The following is a 23,457-nucleotide window of genomic DNA, read 5'->3' as shown; positions in this document are numbered from 1 at the left end:
TTTCCTTCAGTTGATGAAAGAGTTCCGTTGCTTTTTCTTTAAAAGACTTTTTTGTTTCTGGCATCACTTCGGGATCGTTTTGATCTTCAGAGAAGTTGTCGAAGTTGATGAAATAACCAGAGGCAGTTCTGTCAATTGATGGGATTGTTCTTTCAATCTGTCTCTCGGTAGCACTTTCTGATGCCACATCATTGTAGACTGGTGTTGTTTCTTGACGAACTGTTTCAATCTGTGTTTCAAGAGGCACGAGTTCCATGGCATTATTGCATAGTCCTTCATTGTGCACTGCAGGCTGATCGAATGTGATTAGTCTTTCAGTTTGAACCTCTTGGATTGTTGCAAGTTTGGGTATTCTGTTGTTTCTTGGGAGTCCACTGGGCCTACTGTTGATTATAGGCCACATGCTTGTGGTTTTACCAGGTCGATGGACACGACTCTGTTCTCCTTTTTACCAGCAAGGGGCGGTAGCACAACTGATCTTGTTCCGGTGACTGCTAAGACAGGTACTGCTTTTCTGTAAGAAGGCCCAAATTCCTTCTTAACCGCGATCTTTTCTCTGACTAGATCCCCAATCTTTGGAATCCAGACAGGCCTTGCTGGGGCTGTTGCTGGTGGTGCCTCGTCAGTGGTACTTGGCTGTTGCTTTAACTTTATGTTGCTTAATGATTTTCTTGTTTCATTCAGTTCCTGTAAAACAGCCAAACGGTCTTTTACATCAAACTGCGTTGTTTCTTCTTGTACCACTGACATCTGACTATCGAGGTCCTGAACGTTCATTCTAATTCCGAACAATAGTTCGTATGGGCTGAAACCTTTTAGAGAATTTCTTGGCATGTTGTTAAGACTAGTTTGGACACTTATTAAATGTTTGACCCACCCAGCGCCTGAACCTAATACCTTCGCTGTTATAGATTGCTTTATGTCCCGGTTTTTTCTTTCTACCACACTATTCCCTTCGGGGTGCGACGGACAAGAATACCGCAACCCAATTCCCATGCTAGCCATGGCCTCCTTATAGGCTCGAGAGCTGAAAGCAGGACCCTGGTCAGAATGGAACGTGGTAATTGCGTATATGCCGATAAAGACTCGCAAATCTTTTATAACCGTTCTAGCGTCAGCCGAGCGCTGGAGGCCTCATTTTTTTAAGTGCTTTTCGTCTTAACGGTGTACACTGGGACGCGCTACTCTTCTTTGCTTGCGCAGATAGACCGCGTTATGCAGTCTATCAGGATTTCTGAAACTATACTTGCCGGTTCATCACTGCGATTTCTGTTGCAGTCTGGACAGTTTTTTGCGAAGTCATTAATTCCTTCACTCATGTCCGGCCACCAGTACTCTGATTGTAATTCTTTCAGAGAGGCTTTGATTGTTTGGTGTCTCAGACCCAATCCCATGTGTGCTTCCAGTAAGAGGAAGCCCCTCCTGCTCCTGTTTGGAATTACGCTGTCCCCCACTCCAGGGATTCGAGCAAAAGGAACGGAGTTTGCATCGATTATGTATGCATAATTGAGTGGATAGTTTACGGGTAGTGCTGCACAGTCGCCTTTTACGGTCGTTTTTACTGCCAGCATGGTTTCCCCGTCTATGTACTTATCTGTACGCTTTTTTGTGGCTACGGAAGCCGGTTTAGTTGCTTCCGTGGTGGCTGTATTAGCCAATGAATTCCCTGCAACGTGAACGCCATCACGTTGAAGACTCTGTGCGTGAATCACGTGAGTCTTTTGTAGTTCTTTGTGTAAAAGAGCTACCTCGTTCCAGAGCAATTTATGCTTTATTGTGGCACCTGTGTCATCTTTGTAGTCGTTTTCGATCCAACTCTGCAGTTTATTGTTGTAAGAGTTGACGCAAAAATGAGAATCGCACACTATAAGTGTGGGGAATTCGCGTTCTGCATTTTCGAGCGCCATCTTTAAAGATCTGATTTCAGTTCTTTGAGCCGAACAGTACTTTACTGATTCGGTTTTTGTTATTTTCGGTCTGAATTTACCGCACAGCCAACGACCTTTAATGATCGCACATGCTGCATCGTAGGATTTTCTCTCTACGTTGAAATGCTGTACAAAGCTATCTGTATAGATTATACAGGCGTATTGTGGGAGAGGCAGAATTTCGATTGGCAGAGGATATTCTTCTTCATATTCTAAATCATTCAGTTCTTTGTATTGCGGGGCGAAATAGTATTTCACGTCTTCCGCTCCAAGAGAATCTATGCACTGTATCCACTTCGGATCCAGTGACACTGTAGGCAGGTTTACTGGGCTGAATAGCGCCTCGAAGGCGGATTCCTCTGTAAGGATATTAATCCGTTTGCCGTGTGCTAGTTCTCTTTCATTTGCTAATGCGATTTGCACTGCGTTCACAGTTCTTTCTGTGTGACTGAATGTTTTTTCTGCTTGTGTGTACAAGTGAGATTTAATTGAAATAGGTACCTTTTCTCCCTCATTAGAGGTTAGGTATGTGAATCCGCATCTTCCTGGGATGACTCGGATTACAAGATCACGTGTGTTGTCACGTGTATCTAATTTTGTTTTTGCTAACATGTCTGTTTGCAGTGATCTCAAAATTTCTGTGTGTTTTTGAGTCCAATTGATTTGTTTTAAATCAGGTTTTATTAGTTCGTAGAGCGGTTTAACCCTCTCTGCGTAATTTAGTATGTAAGTTCTTCCGAAATTCAGAAAACCTAGTATGGATTGTAAATTCTTCAGCGTTTTTGGAGCTTGGAGTACAGCGCACTTCTCTAAGAAGTTGTCCGCTAGGCTTTTCCCTTCACTTGATAATTCGTACCCTAAAAACAGTACTGTCAGATGGGCAATTCGGGACTTCTTAAAGTTGAATTTGTAACCCTCTGCTGCGAACCCAAGTATAATGGTGTTCACTCTTTTCAAGTGAGTATCCAAGTCGTCGTCTGTGAGATAAATATCATCTACGTAAGATAATGCTTCATCATCATAGATTTGTAGTAACTCTGTTACCCTAGCTGAGAATAGTCCTGGGCTGTTCTTGAACCCCTGTGGGAGTCGACAGAATTTTTTCTGTGACCCAAATGCGGAGAAAGCAGTCAAATATCTGCTTTCTGGTGCAATGTTTTGACAAAAGAAACCATTAGAAATGTCTAATGTCGTTTTGTATTTTTTCCTAACTATGTTATTCATTAGGGCTGCACTATGCGAGTTTTGTACTGCAAAAGTTTTGCAACATGTATTAAGGTGTCTGTAGTCCAAAACTAGACGATATGAATTGTCTGGCTTGGAGACAGGAAACAAAGGATTGTTCATTTGAGAGGTGCATGTTTCAATCACCCCCTGGTACTCAAGTTGATCTAAGATCTCCCTGACCTGTTTTTTTAGCTTCTTGCTTTATGGGATACTGCCGTTGGGCAGTTGGTTCACTTTTTAGTTGGATTTTGTGAGGCGGTGAATCCTCATCCCATCCTACATGATTTTTATACAATGCAGGTGCCTGGGCTACTGCCCATTTCCTTGCATATGTGTATTTTTTGTGAATCGGTATGTGATTCGAGAAGGCAGGCATAATCACTTCTTCGCCACGAGGGCACTCCCTGACAAACTCCGGGGGCCAATCTTTTTCAGCTAACAGAATATCATAGCCTTTTGAGAGCTTATCCCAAAATAGACGCTTAATTTTCCTAGTCTTATCACCCTCTATACGCAGTGTTATTTCGTATATTTTATGGGGCTCGCTAAGTCTGGCGTCGGAAGTTTCAACCTGAATGTATTCATTCGTGTCCACTGTCTCCAGATGACTCATCAAGATCTTGCGCGCTATACTGATTTCTGCTGCACTGTCCAACATTGTCAATGCCCACTCCCCGTTTTTCAACTGTGTCCTCAGTATTCTCGGCATGGTTGATTACACTAATACTGGCTACCTTCTTTTTCTGAAATTGAGATTTCTTATTTTGAGCAGGTTCCTTGTCTTTGGACTTGGTGTGCTCTCCTGGGTCTGACCGTCCTCTTCTTTCCGAATTCTGTGGAAAAGATCGAGAGGGACGTGTATCAATACTTTGATATCTATCAGGTTTTTTTATATTATCCCTATTTCTAAGGTTATATCTTTTCTCAGAGGGCTACCTCTGGGGAGACTGGCGTTCTCGAGTCGGAGTTCTTTCCCTCCGTCGAGGAGACCTTCCTCTGGACTGGAAAACTTTTTCCTTGGGAGTGGATTGTTTATTTCCATACCAGCTCTTTTTAGGAGTATTTGAATTATTTTTAATAAATAATTTTTCAGGATTTTCGAGCCGTTGGGGCTTAACTGGTTTCCCACCCAAGCTGTCTCTACCTAATTCTTCATAGCATTTTTCTATGATTTTTGCAAGCTCAACAGGATCTTTTATATCTGTTTCCCTCAACTTCTGGCGAATCGCCACAGATGCTGCTTCTCCCTTTATGTTGGCTAATAATATAGCCGTGACCTGCTTGAAGTCTTTCAGTAATTTCATACCTAGATTTAAAGCGGGCTCTGGACCGAATTCATTTTGAATCTGTTTTAGCACTTCTGGTATTACCGCCATAGACGGAACACCGTGTGTTTTTGTGTAAATGGAAGCAAAGACTGTACCCCAAGTGTCGCAGTCCTCCACGTGTGGTGCGATTCCCATAGGAAGGCAGATGGTCAAGATTCTGTGTTTCTCAATAGGGGTAGTATCAGGAAACACTGCCTCTATTTGAGTGATTTTCTGGGCTAACCAGAAAGGAATTTGTTCCCGTTTTACGGGTGTTTTACCAAGACATGACTGTATGTTCTGTGGTGTAATTTTATTTGTGTTCCCCTGATGAGGGGTCAGCTGGTGTGAATTAACAGCTGGCTGGACTGTTGCAGTCCGTATTACATATTGGACTAATTGCCTATGTATTTTTATTAATGTGTTTAGCTGTGCTAACAGCTCTTCTCTAGACATTCTTGTAATGTCAGGATGTGGTGTGTAGCTGGCTAGAACCGGCCACGTGGCTCCTGGTCTACCTAGTGGACCAAGCCTAGTTATTTGATCAGTGTGTTTTAGGGCGCCATTAAACCAGAGCAGGTGCTCTTGAAATTTAAGTGGGATTTCAATCTCCTCGAAAGGAGCGTACTCTCCCGGAGGTTCCTCTATTTTGTAATAGTGAAACTCTTGTGTTATAGCGTTTACCGCTGGAAAGTTTATCCATGAATAGAATACCTCTGTCTGCCGATACTCGTGAGCCTCTATCACGAAAATTACTGTACCACCTTGAGGTGTCAGTCCGTTTTCTATAAGTTTTAAAGTTATAGATCTTCTTAACTGGACCGGGATGATAATAGCACCCGGGTCTGTGTATTCGGGACCTCGCTGAGTCGCATCTGCTGCGCCCCCAGTGGTGCCGTTGTTTTCTACTGACATTGTATAAATGCAGTTTTTGCAGAGTAGGTCTCCAAGGAGACAAAGATTAGGTGCACAATATTTTGGAACACTGTATCCTTCAACGTTGAATAAACCAGAGCTTTACATAGGAATCTCTTCCTACTAAGGTCGGGCGGATTTTAACCTTTCACCCACTCCAGACGTCTATTGAAGTATTTACGGGAGAAAGGGGTGTGAAATATGCACGACTGAGTTACTCTAAAAGTCTTGCGTTAGTTTATCGCCTTACCAAACGTTTGGGCGCCATGTAGTGTAGTTCCTAGTTTCCCACTAGGCCCTGCGCATTGGAATAACATAAACAGTAGTATCGACGTGGAACTGCGGATATTCCAGGCCTCCACTGACTATGCTAAACTTAATTGGGTTGTGTTACCAACTAGCTCAGAGGTCACTGGAAACTTTCTTCTCTGCATAGGAAGTGATCAGCTTCCTTGGCACAGACAAGAAGGGATTCAGTTTTCCAACAACCGTGCAACATGACAACTTTGCTCCTCAGATCAAGAGTCGATCTCTAGGGTCGTGTGAAACAATAGACATGTATTTCACTCAGTCAGTCTAGTGCAGTTTACTTTCACGAGATGTAGAGAATAGAGAGACGGGCGTGTATCAATAAAGGGTTAACATTTATTGAACAGTCTTTCTTCTCGTACAAGAGAAATGTATTGCCACAATTGCAATAATTGTTATTATAAAAAGTACGTACAGTAAGATAAGTATTGCGAAATAGAACTGTAAAAGCATTGATATGGTTTCTTAGCCATACAATGGTTTAAAAGTAATAAAACATATATACAGTCATATATACATTAGGCTAACATACTCAACTGGTGCTTCTAACTAAGCCTACCCCAGTGTGCCTGACCTAAGCCTAACACGTGAGAAGGGGAGTAAGTAAGTAGCTTTAAGTTAAGTTGGTTTTGCCAAGGTTTGTTTCAAGAATTCTCGTCTAAGGGTTTAGTCAACACCATACCTCTGAATAGAATGATGGAGGATTGGTATCTCCTTCAGGGGTCTCTCTCGATATCCCAGTCACCCGCGAGGGTAAACCGGAAGCGCCGGGACTGGATTTCTCTGCACGAGAAAGGCAGCTCGCTTCTCTCAGCGCGTCGAGGAAGGAGGGGTGACAGCGTCCGCGGGCAGCTGGGCTGGATGTCTTCGCAGAGGACGGCTGCTCGGCTCCTCAAGCGTACTGCACCATAGTTCGCACTGTAGCGGCGATAATGGTAATCAGCAGCTTCACCACCACAGGATAGCAGGCTGCAGCGACAGAGTGCTAGTTTTTACCAACACAGGGTCATGCAGGCAGCTGGCATCAGCAACAGGGAACGAACTCGCAGCTCGTATCTTTCTCTCATTGCTTAAGGCAACGTTGGTAATATTTATACCTGACAGGTGCCGGGTTTGACGCAAGTTTGCTGGACATAAGACGTCAATTAAAGATGTCACTAGGAAGTGACAGTTATCAGTTGCTCATTAGAGTTCCATTACTAATCAAAACATAGCAAGCGGGGATTTCCAGGTTTGCTAAGTTTTAATCTTGTTGAAGAACTCGGAGTGTTATCTAGGAATATCAGATAGTGACTGCTGCTCTGTCATTGCACTAATTGGTCGCAAAGGAAGTAGCAGAGAGTCATGCTGGAATGTGGCTCTGTTCGTGTGAGGCCAGAGATGACTTTTCAGAAAATCGCACTTGGACGGTTATGCCAATATAGGGAATAAATGGATTTATAGCCGAATAGGGGCATAAGGTCACAGTATCGATCAGGAACCTAGATAAGCACGCAACACACTCATGATCCATTTGTGAGCAAGAGAGTCCAACGCAACTCGTTCGTCAGAATCTGGGATTTGACTACGAGATTGTCTTCGAGAAAAAGCTGGAGTCCGAATAAAAGAGGGGGAGAAAAGACCAGAAACAGTATTAACCAACCGATTGCGAGTTGGGGAAGAAGCAGACAGTAAAACTGGAGATGCGGTATTAAGCAATAGAAGAGAAGAACTAGTCGCGACAAGAGGGACCAAAAGTGAAGGAGACTGAGGTACAGAAGTTGGTGGCAAAGGAGGTGCAGGTGGCAATGCAGGAAGGGGCAATTGCGGAAGAGCCGGACCAACTGGCTAAACAACAGGTTGCTGGACAGGTGGCAACAATAAGGGTGCATTAGCAGCTGGTACATAAGGCGGAGGCAATCTCACAAATAGGACATTAAGGGATTTCCTCAAGATCCTTATTCTGTGGAGAAGTAGGCAACACAGGGTAGCATCTATCGATTGCCATACGATGTTGTCTGTCTGAGACTTCAATCGCTCGATCAGTCTCATCGTCCTTGAACTGCTGGGCAGCCTGTATGATCATCATATCCTTCGCTTTTCTATCTCTTTTTGCCTGTTTAATTTCTCTCTGTTTGGCTTCTTTATGCCAAAGGCGGAAAGAGTCAAACATTGCCGGCGGGCTTTTCTTTTAAACAAAATTGCTTCCAAATTGTCTAATATATCAGGCTCAAAGCTCCCATTTTGTGGCCACCGCAAAGCACCATCTTTCTTCGTGAATCGGATCCATGCCTCGTTAAAGGCAATGGGGCCAACACCATGTTTAGAATAGAGCTCATAAGTGGGAGTTCCAACCGGAGGAATCGGACATGAGTCTTCGGGCTGGGAATCCCTATCACAACCAAAACAACAAAACTTCCTAAATTTACCAAGACCAGGCATCTTAAATTCACTGGTCTGTTTACCAACTTCAAGGGGTTAAAACAAATAACACAGCACAAACGTACTCACCCCTTGGCTTCGGCTATTGCAATAGTCGAATAACAAAATTCAAAACAAGATAAAGAAGTGGGTGCCACCCACGAATACTTAACTAAGTGGTCTCTCACGCCAACAGAGGTCCGTCTAACGTCTCGGGATATCAGTCATCACCAGAGGGTCCAAGGCAGGGTGGCAGTCAGGGCAGCAGTCGTCAGCAGCCGTCGGAAAGAAGTAGTTGTGCTGAAAAAGACCTTTGGTCCACTTCGACGTACAGGGGTCACTTGTCGTGGTTCGCGAATCCTACAGAATTCTCTTGCGAGGCTTCTCACGACCCTCAGACTGAACCGCTACCACTGAAGCCACCCCACATTGGGCGCCAGTTGGAGAACCGTGCCTTATGGGCCTGGCGGCGCAGGGCACGCCTTAAATCCCCGTGTTCACCTGCCTTGTCGAACAGAGACACAAGACACTCTGTTGGGCGTAGAAAACCAGGTTTATTAGCAGCAGCTAAGCACAGCTGTCCCAGAAGTACATACAGAGTGTAGATTCTAATAAGTGTAAGTGTAGATATTCTGCCACTTTAGTCTGTGGCGCACAGTCTTTTATAGTAAACATATTTATGACATTTACTTCCAATTCATACAAAACAGGCCAATAGGAAAAGTTGAAAAACAAGCTATCAGGTGTCCCAAATACGCCCCTCCCTCAGACCCCGTGTGTTACCCCTCCCAACAAATTTATCAGTGCTAGTATCGACAATCCAATTTGCAGGTGGCAGGACGTATTTGTGTGCCTCAAAGGATAGTTGTGTAACAAGAGAATACAAGGAGAGAATAGCGAAGGCCAGTCGGATAAGATAATGCAAGAAAAGAATAGGGACAGGGATCAATCAACCCAGACATGGATTAACAAACTCGGCCAGACCCTTACATCGGTTTCGTAAACAAGGGCTGGGAGGTACTCTTAAACCGAAGACACACGAAGCAGCTGGGAAAAGCAAAAACACTCCATTCGCCGTGCTGCCTGAGTGAGGGCATCACAATACGGGACGAAGTCAGAAACCGAAGAACCTCAGAGGATACCGTAGACGAAATCATGGAGCTTTGCTCAGCTTTCTTGGCAGTAACCGACGCAAAACCATTAGGGAAAGAGGCCTGGGAGACTTTTATCAACAGCTTGAACAGAAAGTTTTCACACAGTTCTAAAAACCAAAAACCTGCCAGGTTCAGTGGGTCAGACTGGTACACATATGCATTAAGGATAAAAAAAAAAAAAAAAAAAAAGCTCTTAGACAAATGTGAACCTACAGACAACAACCCTCCCTGGAGGCCCTGACCACAAGCAAACAAATTAAAAATGACCTAAAAAAAGAGATTCGGCAGCAAAACGTATATACAATGAGCAGTTTTAGATAAATATGCTTCATGTCAGACGACAACAACATTCCAAGGAGTTCTGGGCCCAAATGAATGTCTTATCAAACATAAAAAATCGGCATTACAACTCCAATATAACTGAGCAAGCATGGAGAGCTCATATAGAAGCTTCATATACTTCTCAGATAGCCTCCAGAGTCACCTACAAAAACGAAACATGGCAGGCGATACGATCCAACGGCAGTACCTCTAGTGACACGCCAATTAGAGATCAAAGGACGGCTGAGACACAAAATTAACCTCACAGGCCCTATAACTCCAAACTGCAAACTGAATCTGAAACATCACAGTAATCCAAAACTCAAACAAACAGAAGGCAAATCTCAGCGACACCCTCCTGAAAGACCACGGTCAGATCAATCATTCGCCAACATTCAGATCACACAAAAACAAGTACTGAATGCTATAAAACAGAGATCCGATGGGTGCCTTGACCAAACGGTTTGCCCAACGCCCTATTTAAAAAAGACGTAGCATTTTGGTCTAACCACATAGCAACACTCTTCGCGCATATTTTGGAATCCCACACCATCCCTGATTCCTGGCCAGGAAGCATATTACATCCAATTTTCAAATCAGGGGCTTGTGCAAATCCTTCAAATTATAGGCTAATAGGCCTCATTGATGTTGAAGCAAACATCTACGCTGGAAACTTGCTGAATGACCTAGAGGATTGGGTAGACAACATCAAATTGATCCCCAACATACAGACAGGCTTCCAAGCCGGAATGGGCACTCTAACAAACATATCCGCCGTTACACTTTTGGCCAATCAATCCATTGACAATTCAAAAGTTCTGTATGCATGTTTCGTGGATCTAAAGGCGCAGCCTTTGACAAGGTCCCCAGATGAGCCTTGTGGGCAAAAATTGAATACTGGGGAGTACCCACAAACTTGAATGCAATAATTAATCTCTACTCAAAAACTGGGGTTCAAATAAAAATTGGAGATGGTCGAAACTTAACAAACAAAATCACCACCACGTATGGCCTAAAACAGGGCGTTCTAGCACCCTGTTTATTTAATATATATGCAGCTGATCTAGACAACAACTTATGTTTGACATTAGGTGACCCTCCAAAACTGGGGAATGTGAGAATAACAAGTTTGCAATACACCGATAACATTGTTCTGCTATCCCAAACACCTTGTGGCCTCCAACGTCTGATAAACAAACTAGTAGAATATACAGCCTCAAACCAACTACACATAAACTAAAAAAAACAAAAGTCATGTGTTTTTCGAGTCTGAAAAAAAAAAAATCATTTTGGCGATCAACAGCAATTGTTTGAACCAGGAGGGAACATATAAATATCTAGGATTAATTTTTGATTGCCACCTTCATTATAAGCAACATCAACAGCAGCGGAAAACAAAATCCAAACAGCTATTATGTGCATTCAAAACCTTGCAAAAAAACTCAGCGACTGTTCAACGACCCACTTACTAAAGGTCGTGGCAGCAACATTTTTACTCTCATTTACTTACGGTTCAAAACTCCTAAACACAAAGGACGCAACATCTCTAAACATCGCTCAAACCAGTCTCTTTAAAAACCTTTTTAAAATATTTCTCAAGCCCAGATCAGACTAGAATTTGGGTTAAAAAATCAGATCATGTGAAGACACGGAGCACTGGTTAAATATTATTGGAGAATGCGGGCAGCTGAGGAAGACTCTCTGGCACATTATTGTTGGCTGGAGGTCGAAAAGCAAACCAAAGCGAGTAATTCAGTTTATTCATTCTTAAAGCGATCAATCGGGGCCTCGAAGTTAGAGGAAGCTTGGCCCACAACACCATCCTATTTAGAGTTTAAACAAATAGTTAACAAAACAATCAATCAAATGTCCAATAAACAGGCCAAAGCTTCATTGACGATGAAAATTCATGCATGGATTGTGTTGCCAACTTACAAAATGTTAAAGCCTCAACCATACCTTTCAGAACATTTTGCAAAACGAATGAAGCAGCAACTGACCTTACTGAGTCTGGGAGTGTACCCACCTAAAGATCTCATCCCAAAATGGAAACACACCTGGCTCTCAACAGACTGTCGCCTCTGCGGACAAGGAGACAAATCAGTGCTCCACTTACTCTGCATTTGCCTGACATTATCATCCAAACGGAAAGAACTTTTACGGCTGTTAATGAAAAAAGAACAGATAAGGACTTGTAGACCCGCTGTAATAAAATGTTTAGGAGGGTCCACTGTGCAATTGGTGTGGAAAGCATGAAAGATTTTGAGTTTGGCTGCAAATGAACTAGAGAAAAGAGACAGAGAACTTGAAGTGGCAAAGCAAGTAATGTGAAAAGTCTAGACAGTTAGCTTGATGCCATGACAAGAATCAGATATCTCATAGCTAGCCTCACTATTACAAGATCGAAGGAACCAATCAATCAATCAATCAAGGCATTTATAGAGCACGCTACACACCCAGAGGGTCTCAAGGCGCACAGTGTGTTTCTCTTTTAACAAGGAAAGAAAAAAAAGAAAAACATGGAATTTACACAAATTTTAAATGAGAATTTATTAACTAATTTGTACTTTGCTTATGAATTTTTTGTGTCATGTGTTTATGTGTTTAAGCGGTTAAGCCGCTCTTTTATGTTTTAAACCAAATACAATAATGTAATTTTTACTGACAACCAAATACCACAACACTTTATACAGGGAATACTTACACTTTGACACTGATCAGCAGTGCAAAGTGGCCAAAGCATCTAGATCGGCAACATTATGTCAGAATAAGGTCAAGGAGGTAGGCAAAACGTTTAAGAAACTTTAGCCAAAAAGGGCAACGTCCAAAAAGGATGGTTTCAGAGTCTTTTCTTCATGTAGGCTGAGATGTTCAACTACAAGATGTTCTTCTCAGGAAGTGTTGGCCACCTAGGATAGTCATTTTCTAGGTGAGGTAGTTCGGATCGCCTGCTTCGACAGCTTCATACCTAATGCAGGTGAGTTTGTACTGGCTTCCAACTTCTATTGTTAGACAAATGAGAGCGATAACAGTGGTGTAATGTGGTTGAATTTCCTCTCCCCTGTATAGAAACTGATTGACACATACAGCATTCCTCATGGTTTGGCCTACTTCGTTGCTACTGAGAATGTCACTGACAGTATTCCTGTACCTTTGTTTTTTATCTTTATTTATGGCACCCTCTTCCTTTCCTTTGATCTTACCTTAAGTCTCTGTCGTAGGGACTTGGGGTGAACCTTAAAACTTCGCTGCTTGTAACAATCTTCCACATGGTTATCCTCTCTCCTAACAATCCAGTCTTGCTTCTTGGTTGGACACAGAGCTCAACAGTGCTCATCTCCGCTGAGAAAGCAGGACTTTAATTTTTGAAAATTTAAATATATTTGAATCACATTTCTCTTGAAAAAATTAAGCGTGGGCGTAAAATCCGTTTCGCGGGCGAATTTGCGGATTTTTGTCGATTTTGCGATCCGCGAATCTCGCGAATTTTCCCAATAATCCGCAAATTCGCAAGCTATGAATTATTTTGCTTGGTCGCACTTGAAAAATACAATATCGCGCGCGCGGCGTTGACTCTGAGCCTGCCGAGTTGCTTTTCTCCCGGTTTTGGGTGTGCTGCGCCATTTTTGATCTTGCTGCGTGATCGCGCGAGAGTTTTTCGAACGCAAGTACGTCATCGCGGCTTCCCATCTTGCACGACGAGAGTTTGACAACGCGAGTACGTCATAAATGCCCACGACGGCGCGCAGCTGACTTCCGGCGGGAGGTTTGAACAGCTTGAGTTCCTGAAATTGCAAAAATTCCGATTCTGCACAAGAAATCCACCGCAGGACGCATAAACCTTGTGAAAATGATGATTTTGATCAGAATAACTCCTCAGATTGACATTTAGCTGCTCTTTTTGGTGCAGGAGTCCATTTTTTGGGGTGGGGTGGGAGGAAGGAAGTGCCTCAGAGTCTCCAAATTCCTGTTCCTGTCCAGCAGGCTCCTCCCAGTGCTTTGTCAATGTACTGGACACTTTTCATTTGGCTGTTGAGCTGGAAGGATTACTATTTCTTGCTGCTCGTGGATATTTGTATTTGAGGACTTTTTGGACTTTGGAGTTTGGATCACTTTTGGACTTGAGATTTTACAAGTAAGTTGGTGTTGTTTGTTTGGGGCATTGCAGTTGAGGCAACTCCAGTTCTAAAACTTTTTTCACAACTTTAACAAAATATATATTGTGGTGGGTAGCTAGCCGCAGTATCCAGAAGGCCCAGGGTTAGTCATGGGTGCATGATACAACTGTTTCTCTGATTTTGTTTTAACTTCATTCTCATTTATGTCATGGAATTTTAGCTCACTGTTATATGTTTTTTTTTTTGGGGGTGCCTGTAAAGCCTCACTAGCCAGTAGGTCCAGGGGTAGTGAGTGGTGCATGGCCCTAGTCTTTCTGTGGGGTGTCTTCAATTTAAACATCATTGAGGGCATGGATGGCATGGGATTGTGGTGATTTGTATGTGTTTTTCGATTTTTCGGGGTGTTGTTGGGACTGGCCATGAGGGTGGGGGCCATTTTGAGTGCTGGTACAGGCAGGGCCTGGCCATGTGCTGGGGGGCAAGGGGCCATTTTGAAGGCAGGCAGTGCTCTCAGGCCTGCATGGATGGCATGGGATTGTGGTGATTCTTATGTGTTTTTCGACTTTTTGGGGTGTATAACTGATGTTCCTCTGTCTTCCATTGCTTTTAGGTACACAAGAAAACCACCAGTGCAAGGAAGAAGTCCTGCAACGGTGTGTGAAGAATAACGTCACGCGACGTCACGTGGGCCACAGACAAGACAACTCTGCAACTCGTGTAACTGCGGCCTGCTGTTCTGACATCTGAAGAAGATGGGCCCAAAGAAAGGTGGCCGTAGCGCCTCAGCGAAGAAAGTTGCCAGTGCCACTGCCAGTAAGAAGGAGCAGAAGAAACAAGTGGCACCACCTACCAAGGAGACGGGTGTGCCCACCGACAACTTTTTTGGGAAAAAAAACTATGGCTGCAGCAGCAGTGGTGTCCGCCGGGGACCAAGCTGGAAGCAGCACCTCTGCCTCATTGGGGTCAGTGCCACCACGCCAAGTTAGGTCCACGCCCATGAGTGCCGCAAAGGCAGCCACTTTGGTTGTTCAATCACCATCGACCAGTGATGTTGGCTCATCACAAGAAAGTACCATCCAATCAACGCCGGGTGTAACTCAGCTGGCGAGTGTTCAACCATCACAGCCGCAACGACAACCACAAGTGCAACTAGTACAAGCGCAAGTACATGGGCAAGGAGAGACGCAAGTACATGGGCAAGGAGAGGCGCAAGTACATGGGCAAGGAGAGGCGTAAGTAGAGGTGCATGGAGAGGTGCCACTAGAGGGTCATGGAGCGGCACAACTGCCTACAACGCTTGTTCCTCCAGAAGTAGCGGCACATGAGGAAATTGATATTGAAGTGGAAGAATCATCCCAGGAATCCACTCCTCTTGAGGATGATCCACTGCTTTCCAGATCCCCAGCAAGAAAAAGGTTAAGGATGGCTGCCAATACTACAAGTTCTTCTTCAAGCCCCCTTCATTCTGATGACCTTGATCTTGATTGGAACCCAGCAATGCAGTCTGGCAGTGAGGCACGCCATGAACCGACAAAGGTAGCTAAGCCTAAAAGGAAGGTTCCCGCAAGGCTTCAACTTATGGGTGATGACGACGAACAAGAAGTGGTGTCTTGTGCTGCTGATGAACAGTCTGATGACGACCCAGTCATCACAGACATCACTGCAGCCCCAGCGGGCATGCAGCAGGCTAACATTTTCACCCTATCTCGAATGGCTGCTGAGCGGGATGATCATGTGGGCGGCGTGGCACTGGTACCACCACCAACGCAGTTAACTACAACACCAAAACGACCTACAGCTTCTATATTTTCTCGTCAGAAGGGCTGGCATGGACCTCCATCCAGCTCGACCTCCATTACCTCAAGCAGTGGTGCTGTAAGTCAACTACAGAAACAAATTCAGCCACACCCATCCTCCACTTCATCTGGCATTGAAAGTCAAAGTAGCTCCTCCACCACAAGTAGACATCTCCAGTCCCCAGTTTGGGACTTCTTTACTGTTAGCAAAAAGGCAGAAAACATGGTTGTTTGTTCGATTTGTAAAGTATTAGTTAGTCGGGGTAAGCTTGGTTCCAACTATGGTACCGGAGGCCAGAGAGGTCATCTCAAACGACACCACCCTATCCAGTGGTATAAGCACCTAAGTGACATTGAGGAAGCCAAAACAAATCCAAATGTATCCAGTCATATTGCATCTGATGATGATGAGAGGCTGAAAGTGCAGGGGGGAAGTGAAGAAGCGACAGCCATTTTTTCTGGTACACCCAGTACCCCTGGCAGCAGCACTGCAGTGGTAGCGCCCACACCCTCTACCCCTGCAACATGTCTGAGGCCCACTAAGAGTCTGGGAAAGACACCAATGCCAAAAACTAAATCACTGAGCCTAACTGGTTTGATGTCTGCATCATCATCTTCATCATCATCACGTAAAATGGTCCAGCCCACCATTACCAGCATGTTTTGGTCGGAACCGCCATTTGAACGCAACCACTCAACGGTGCTTCTGTATAACACCAAGCTGGCTAAAATGCTAGCGCTGGACCTTCTCCCTTTCTCTTTCGTGGAAGGGGTGGGTTTTCGTGAATTGGTGGCAACAGTCTGCCCTAAATGGAAGGTTCCTAGCCAGTACTATTTTGCAAGGGTTGCTGTTCCAGCACTACATCAAGAGGTGCTGGAGGTGATTGGCGCAGCTATTCTGAAGAGTGCTGTTCACACTATCCACATAACAACAGAAGACATGTGGACCAGTTGCCAAGCCCTTTATTACATGTGCATCTCTGCACACTGGGTCTCTTTTGCAGGGGTCAAAAAACAGTTAAAAAACAAAGATGTTGACACGGAGGAAGTTTTTCAAGCTACTCGCAAACATGCCAGAGTAGCTATGTTTGCTATGGAGAAATATTACACTGCACCTAACCTTTTGGACTAGTTTAACAGAAAGGTGAAAGAATGGCTGCATCCAAGAAACTGCACAGTTGGTTATGTTTCCACAGATAATGGCAGTAATATAGTTAAGGCCATGGACAACGGTGGCTATTTCTGTGTGCCGTGTTTGTCGCACAGTATTAACATCGTGGTGCAAGCCTTCTTGAAAGCAGAAGAGGCAGTTGTCAAAGTACTGACCACCTGCCGAAAAATCTGCACCCATTTCAACCATTCTTTTAAGGCCCGGAAGCAGCTGAGGGGCCTTCAATATGAACGTAAAGTGCCAGTCAAAGGACTAATCCAGGAGGTGGCAACACGTTGGAACTCAACCTTTTACATGCTTGAGCGTCTGTCTGAGCAGTGGGAGGTAATACATGAGTTTGTCTTTAAACTGGGTGCTGCTCACAAAGACTTAATGCTAGAGTTGGAGGAATTGAAGGTAATTGCAAGCCTGACAGACATGTTTCGTCCTTTTGAGCTCTTCACGCATGAAGTCAGCAGGGAGGACTGTTCTTTGAGCAAAGCTATCCCATTGTTGCGCATGCTAGAGCACCAACTGAAGGAGGTGTCTTGCACGTTCCGAGATGATGGTGAAAAGCGAGAAGCATATGGTTTGGCGCAGAAATTATTATGACGCCTCCTTGACAATGAAAGGCTTAAAAAGATACATACAGAACAACATTACATTTGTGCCACTATTCTTGATCCACGGTACAAAAAGGCACTGCCCACCAATACTTTCTTTCCTTTTTCTGAAGCAGAAGTTTCAAAGTACAAACATTGGCTAGCTGTGTCTGCCACTCGGTTCGAAAAAGACCGGCAGAACCTTCAAGGAGGCAGCACAAGTACAACTGAATCAGCAGGCCATCCGGCGTCAAGTTCCACTTCTCAATCTGTGGCCGAAGGGAGTCACTTTCCCTCACAGCCGTTAACGACACCAGCAACCATATCATCATCCTCACCTGCACCAGGCCGCAAACCAATATTGTCGAAAGGGGATTGGCTAACTCAGCAAGGGTTAGCTCGGTCCACTGATGAAAAGGTCGCATATGGCGCGCAAAGTGGATCAACCCTGGAGAACCTTGAGTCTATGGTGCAAGCCTATCTGGATGACCCAACAGAGGTCTGTCATAATGAGAACCCATTGGGATATCGGTATACGAAAAGCTCAAAATGGTGACTGATCACCAACCTGGCCCTAAATTATTTGTCTGGCCCACTCGCAAGTGTGTCTTCTGAACGTGTTTTCAGTGCTGCTGGTGCCATTGTTACTTGAAAAAGGACCCACGTTTTGGCCAAAAATGTGGAGAGGTTAACAATAATTAAGATGAATCATCACTTCATACCACCCGATTACAAAATACGTGAATGCACGCAGGAAGAAGAGGACACCGACTTAGGTGACGACGACAACAGAAGTTCTTCTCGGTCACCAGACCTACTCCCGTCTCAATTCATAGACTTGGAAGATGAGCTCTGCTTCCCTGACAACGAGGACTGAAAATTACTTCCTTTTTTTCTGTACTTATTCACTTTTATTCCTGTTTGTCTTTCTTTGTTTTGCTACTTTTACCACAACAAAACTCTAATCAACTAATCACAATAAGTCCATCATCAGCACTGTCTTCATCCTATTTTCCGTATTGATTTGAAGGTGCCGCAGTCTGCATTCAGATGTTCACAAGTTCACAACTCAATCATGCTACTCTATCATCCTCCTCCAGACTCCCCCTATCCATTTCCCTCAAGGCATATGGATGGATTATGGAGAAAAAACAAACTTTGTCTTCGTAGACGAGTCCCCTCAAGTGGGACTGAAATAACTGACTGACTACATGCTTGCTGATTGTTGACAGACCTACTTCTGAAATTTACAGGAGAGGCTGCCCTGTGGGCCCTCACTTTCCGAAGAAGATGCGGACATTAAGTAGAACAGGTAATGAATAATGAGAAGATGGCATGCAGTGGAGAGCAATGGCTCTCTGTCTCTGTTGAAACCAGATGCTGTTTGTTTTTTGTGAACAGCGCAATTTGCCATGTTTTCAATATACCAGTATTGCAGGTTTTTGGGTTTATTTGGGGGTGTTCTAGATTTGCGGTGCTGGGTCGGAGGGTCTGGGAGCACTGCTGGCACAGTCTAATTTTGATTGCATTTGTTTTTCAGGAAATCCATGGTGGAAAACGGGAGTTATGGCCTAGCTGCACAGCGCGCTTGGAGTGATTTTGGAATGAGGCCTAAATATTTCTAAGTGTAAGCTTTTCCGGATTTGCTTTTTGGCTGTTAGGGGGTCTTCTACTTGTTTTCGCCTGGGTTGACGGCTCTGGGGCCATTGCTGGGAAGGTCTAATACCGGATAAAAGTGGTTTGGAGAAAATCCATGAGGAAAAAGTTTTTGCATTTTCTGACATTTCGCTCAATTTAGTGTTTTCGGGGGCCTGTTTGGGGGGCTTCCTGGTGTTTGTGGGTGGGTTTTGGGGTCTTGGAGCAATGCTGGGTATGGATACTTTTGATTGCAAGTGGTTTGAAGAAAATCCATGGTGGCAAAGGGGAGTTAGGGCCTAGCTGCAGAGCGCGCGTGGAGTGATTTTGGAAATTTGCCTGAAAATTACTGCCCCCATTTTTGTAGTTTTGCTTTTTGGCTGTTTGGGGGTCTTCTACTTGTTTTCGCCTGGGTTGACCGCTCTGGGGCCATTGCTGGGAAGGTATAATACCGGATAAAAGTGGTTTGGAGAAAATCAGAGTTGAAAATGTTTTTGCCTTTTTGCTCACTATCATGTTTTCGGGGGCCTGTTTGGGGGGGTTCCTGGTGTTTGGGGGTGGGTTTTGGGGTCTGGGAGCACTGCTGGGTATGGATACTTTTTGGGGTCTTCTACTTGTTTCCACCTGGATTGACGGGTCTGGGGCCATTGCTGGGAAGGTCTAATACCGGATAAAAGTAGTTTGGACAAAATCGGAGGGGAAATTTATTTTGCGTTTTTGCTGACTTGCTTGTCTTTGAGGTGCTGTTTGGGGGGTTCCGGGTGTTTGTGGGTGGGTTTTGGGGTCTGAGAGCACTGCTGGCACAGTCTAATTTTGATTGCATTTGTTTTTCAGGAAATCCATAGGGGTGGCACTGCCACTGGCCATACTTCTTCCACTCAGCGTCTGCTCTACTACATAATACACCTCTGCTATCGACGAGGAGGATAAAGTAGATAACATCCAGGCTTCGAAAGTACGTCTATGATTCTTCTTAATGTCTCGTATCAAAAATTATTTTTGTCAAAAACCAACTAACACCCTTTTCATTATATTTTGGAAACCACTGTCTTCTTATGTTGAATTGCATTCAACAAAACCATTCTTTACAGTCATAAATATTAAGACTCGCTCGTCCTTCGTTTCACCCTTCATTAACTTTTCGTTCTTCACATCCCTAAACTTCATCTGATATGACTTGGCTTCACAATAAAAATTTGCCAGCTGAGTTGAAGTGAAATAGAGGGGGCCATTGGTTACCAGAGAAGTACCGCCGCTAATGCTTTTAAAAGTCAAGGTTGACTGTCTTCTCCGTGATATCCCAAAAAGTAGTTCTAAATTAGTAAATGTTCCTGACAGCACAGTGTACTTATACTAGTGTACTGTGTACTACTGTACAGTACATCATACTCTCCTTTGCGAGGCTACTCAAAAAAATTTCAAAAAGTAAGGAGTATAACAACTTACCACCGCCCGCCGCCGCTGAGTCTTCCCCCCAGCTCCTCCTGTTGGTGCCGCCGCATCCTGAGTGGACCCCACCGCACTGCTTGTCCCGGCATTGGCGGTCATCTGTGCCGCGTCAGATGTTGTGATGTCTAGAAAAAACATGTCATATATTCAGATGCCATACACAACCCCCTATTTTGTCTCGTAACGGAAGAAAATGTTACATAACACATTTTTTTTATAACTGGGATTTAAAAAAAGTAACGGTTTTGGGGAGGGTGTTAACCTTTTATATGCTTATTCTATTAAAAGCTATACTTCTTCTTATGACAACTGATGAATGCTTGCTTAACGGGCACCATTTTTCTCATTACAGAAAGAAGATTCCATTGCCCTTCTGCCAGACAATTCACCAACTACTACTAAGTCATCACCAGCAGTACTTTAAGTACTTTAAAGAAGGTGGGGGCTCCCGCACAGTTATTCTAATCATTTCATGTGTCTGTTAACTATTATTAATTTTGAGTAATACTAATTTAATTCATGGGAATGTTGTTGCAACTTTAACGTCAGAATACTACGCTATTAAAAATAAAGAAATTGTGTTTTCATTTCTTAATTGAAAATAAAAATGTTAAACTAACAAACACTGTGTGGTTTTTGTTTACCAGTGAGTGAGCGGAAAGGTTTGAACTACTGTACTTGGCAGTCATGTTTCAGTGAATCAGATAGGCCGGGACTCGGAGGTAGTCTTCTTCTGTTCTTCTGGGTCGTAAAATCATTGGTCAGACATTCTAGATAGTCGGTCAGGGGATTGGGGTATGTCGAAAGTCGAACTGCACCTATCATCTTGTTCATACTTCTTTGTGTGCAGAATAGTCCCTGAAACACTAGCGGTATGGGATGTGCTACTCTCAAATCAAAAAGGACACTGCTACCTTTTACTTGGTGTAAACAATTACATTTTGTTGTTGCAAATTGTCAAAGCACTTACATTAAGAAGACTGGAATAGACAGCAAGGGCAACCTAGAGGACCGCACTCAGTGCCTAGAGCTATTGCTGTATCAGAGTTTTGTTTCACACCGTTTGCCGAATGGGCAAGCTTAGCTACCTACACAGACCGACTCATAATTGTAAATAGTAGTAGCACAGAGAGTGATGGTAGAGGCAGGATAAGAATGTAGAAAGTAGTCTACATTAGAAGAAGATCAAAGACTATTTTGTAAAACATAGAATTATTAGGAACCAGTTTATAATGAATAGGAGCTGTAAAAGTTAGGGAAGTATAAGTATTAATATAACAATAAAACAACTTACTGGGGCAGCAGAAGAGCCTGCAAGGGACTGCTCCTGTCCAACTTCTGCCACCGCAGTCTCTGTCGCCGCTGTCGCCTTGTCCCTGGGAGTTGCTGGTGATCATGAAATAAAGAAACACAACATGGATGATTGTTTTTTGAGAAATATTTGATTTCTTTGTACTCAATCTAAAATTATGTCGGGGAAACAAATTAACATCAATTGCATCTGATCTGGTCAACTAAGAGGATAGTAGTACAGCATTGCAGGATTTGCAGACCGTCTAATAGGAAAGTTATGTAATGCACTAACTACATCAACAACAAAAAGGTTCTACTACGACTGCCATCACTCAGCAGCACGAGACGTCACGTGACAGACACAGTCCGTCATCATGATTGCAGACCACTAACATATGTCCTAGAACAAGTAATAAATAATATACTCAACGTATCAATCCACCACTATCTCTTCGAAGTGGCAGCAGCAGGAGTACAAAGAAGGACTAAACTTGAGCCTACTGTCTCTAGCATTACCAGGTAATGCTCTCAAATGACTAAAAAGTTGCAAACAAGTAAGCATAGTAGCAACGCCAATAACCAGGCGAGCACCTGCAATGACAGAAGCTATTTAAACATTAATTTACCTGCAATGTAATCTAATCAGCAGCATTGGTACTCTTCAGGAAAAAACTAGATTAGCAATTTAACAGAGCAGAAGGAAAAAAAGTAGTTATTAAATAGCTACTTACCAAGCCCAGGGATCTCCACACCTAGCAGGTCGAGCATGTCATGCTCCCGGTCCAAAATGTCACTCCACGGTGCGTCACTTGGTGGTAGGTGCACCGGACCACAGACTCCTTACACATGCGCCAGCACACCTTCTCCCACAGCTGGCGACGCTTCCGGAGGATGTAAGCGGAAGCAATCCACCCACCTGCTGCTACGGTCTTAGGGAGGTGGACCTGGACAAAAACCATCAAGGCGACCACCTCCACTGCAGAGAAGATCTCCCTAGGCTTCACTTCCTCCCCACTCCAACTCCCGCAAGGGAGCCGGGTACGTGGGGCTGGGCCCTTCCCCTTGCCCTTGTCACCTCCCTTAGCCATGGTCCTGGGCACAAGAAGAAGGAAATAAGAATAGGTGTGAAAAAAAATAAGAGAGAGAGCGAAAGAAATAAAGTAGGTAATAAAGTAACAAAAAGTTAAAAAAAACACAAAATATAAATGTAGGAAATTGAAGAGAGAGATAATAAACAAAAAAAAACAAAAAAAGTTCAGAAAAACATACAAAGATGTAAGGTGGATAGAAAGGTAGCATGCCCAAACCATAGGAGTGAATGAAAAACAAGATTGCCGCGCCCATAGAGGACTGCGTGGGTAAGTTTGTGCGATATTTCCCCCGCGAGCACGCAAAAACGCCCACGAATACGTAATCGCGCGCCGCATACGACGCGAGCATGCATCGAGCGCCTGGAAACGGAAACACGTCACGCAAACAAGATGGCCGCGCCCGTACACGACCGCATGGGCAACCTCGGGGTCGGTGCGCTGCAAGCGGTGCGCGAATAAGCAAAAAACCGCCTGAACACGCAAAAAAAGAAAAACAGCCCGAACATGCAAAAAAAAAAGAGAAATCAGCAAATTTGCACGAATTTGCGGATTGCAAGTTCGATTTCGCAACCCGCAAATCTCGCGAAATGGCAGAAAAACAAACTTTGGAAAACTGAAAGCACTTAGCAGGTGCAAAAGTTAAAGCTAATTTGTAACTATTCGCTGTAGTGATTTCTGAGGGGCCCCTCCAGAGCTCAGTTGCCTACTTTCAACTATTCTCTGACCCTGCCCTGACCCTCAAAGCAGGGTCAGAGAATAGTT

The sequence above is a fragment of the Lissotriton vulgaris genome, chromosome 5, assembly GCF_964263255.1.
Source record: "Lissotriton vulgaris chromosome 5, aLisVul1.2, whole genome shotgun sequence".
Classification (NCBI taxonomy): Eukaryota; Metazoa; Chordata; class Amphibia; order Caudata; family Salamandridae; genus Lissotriton; species Lissotriton vulgaris.
Note: the sequence above shows the minus strand (reverse complement) of the source record.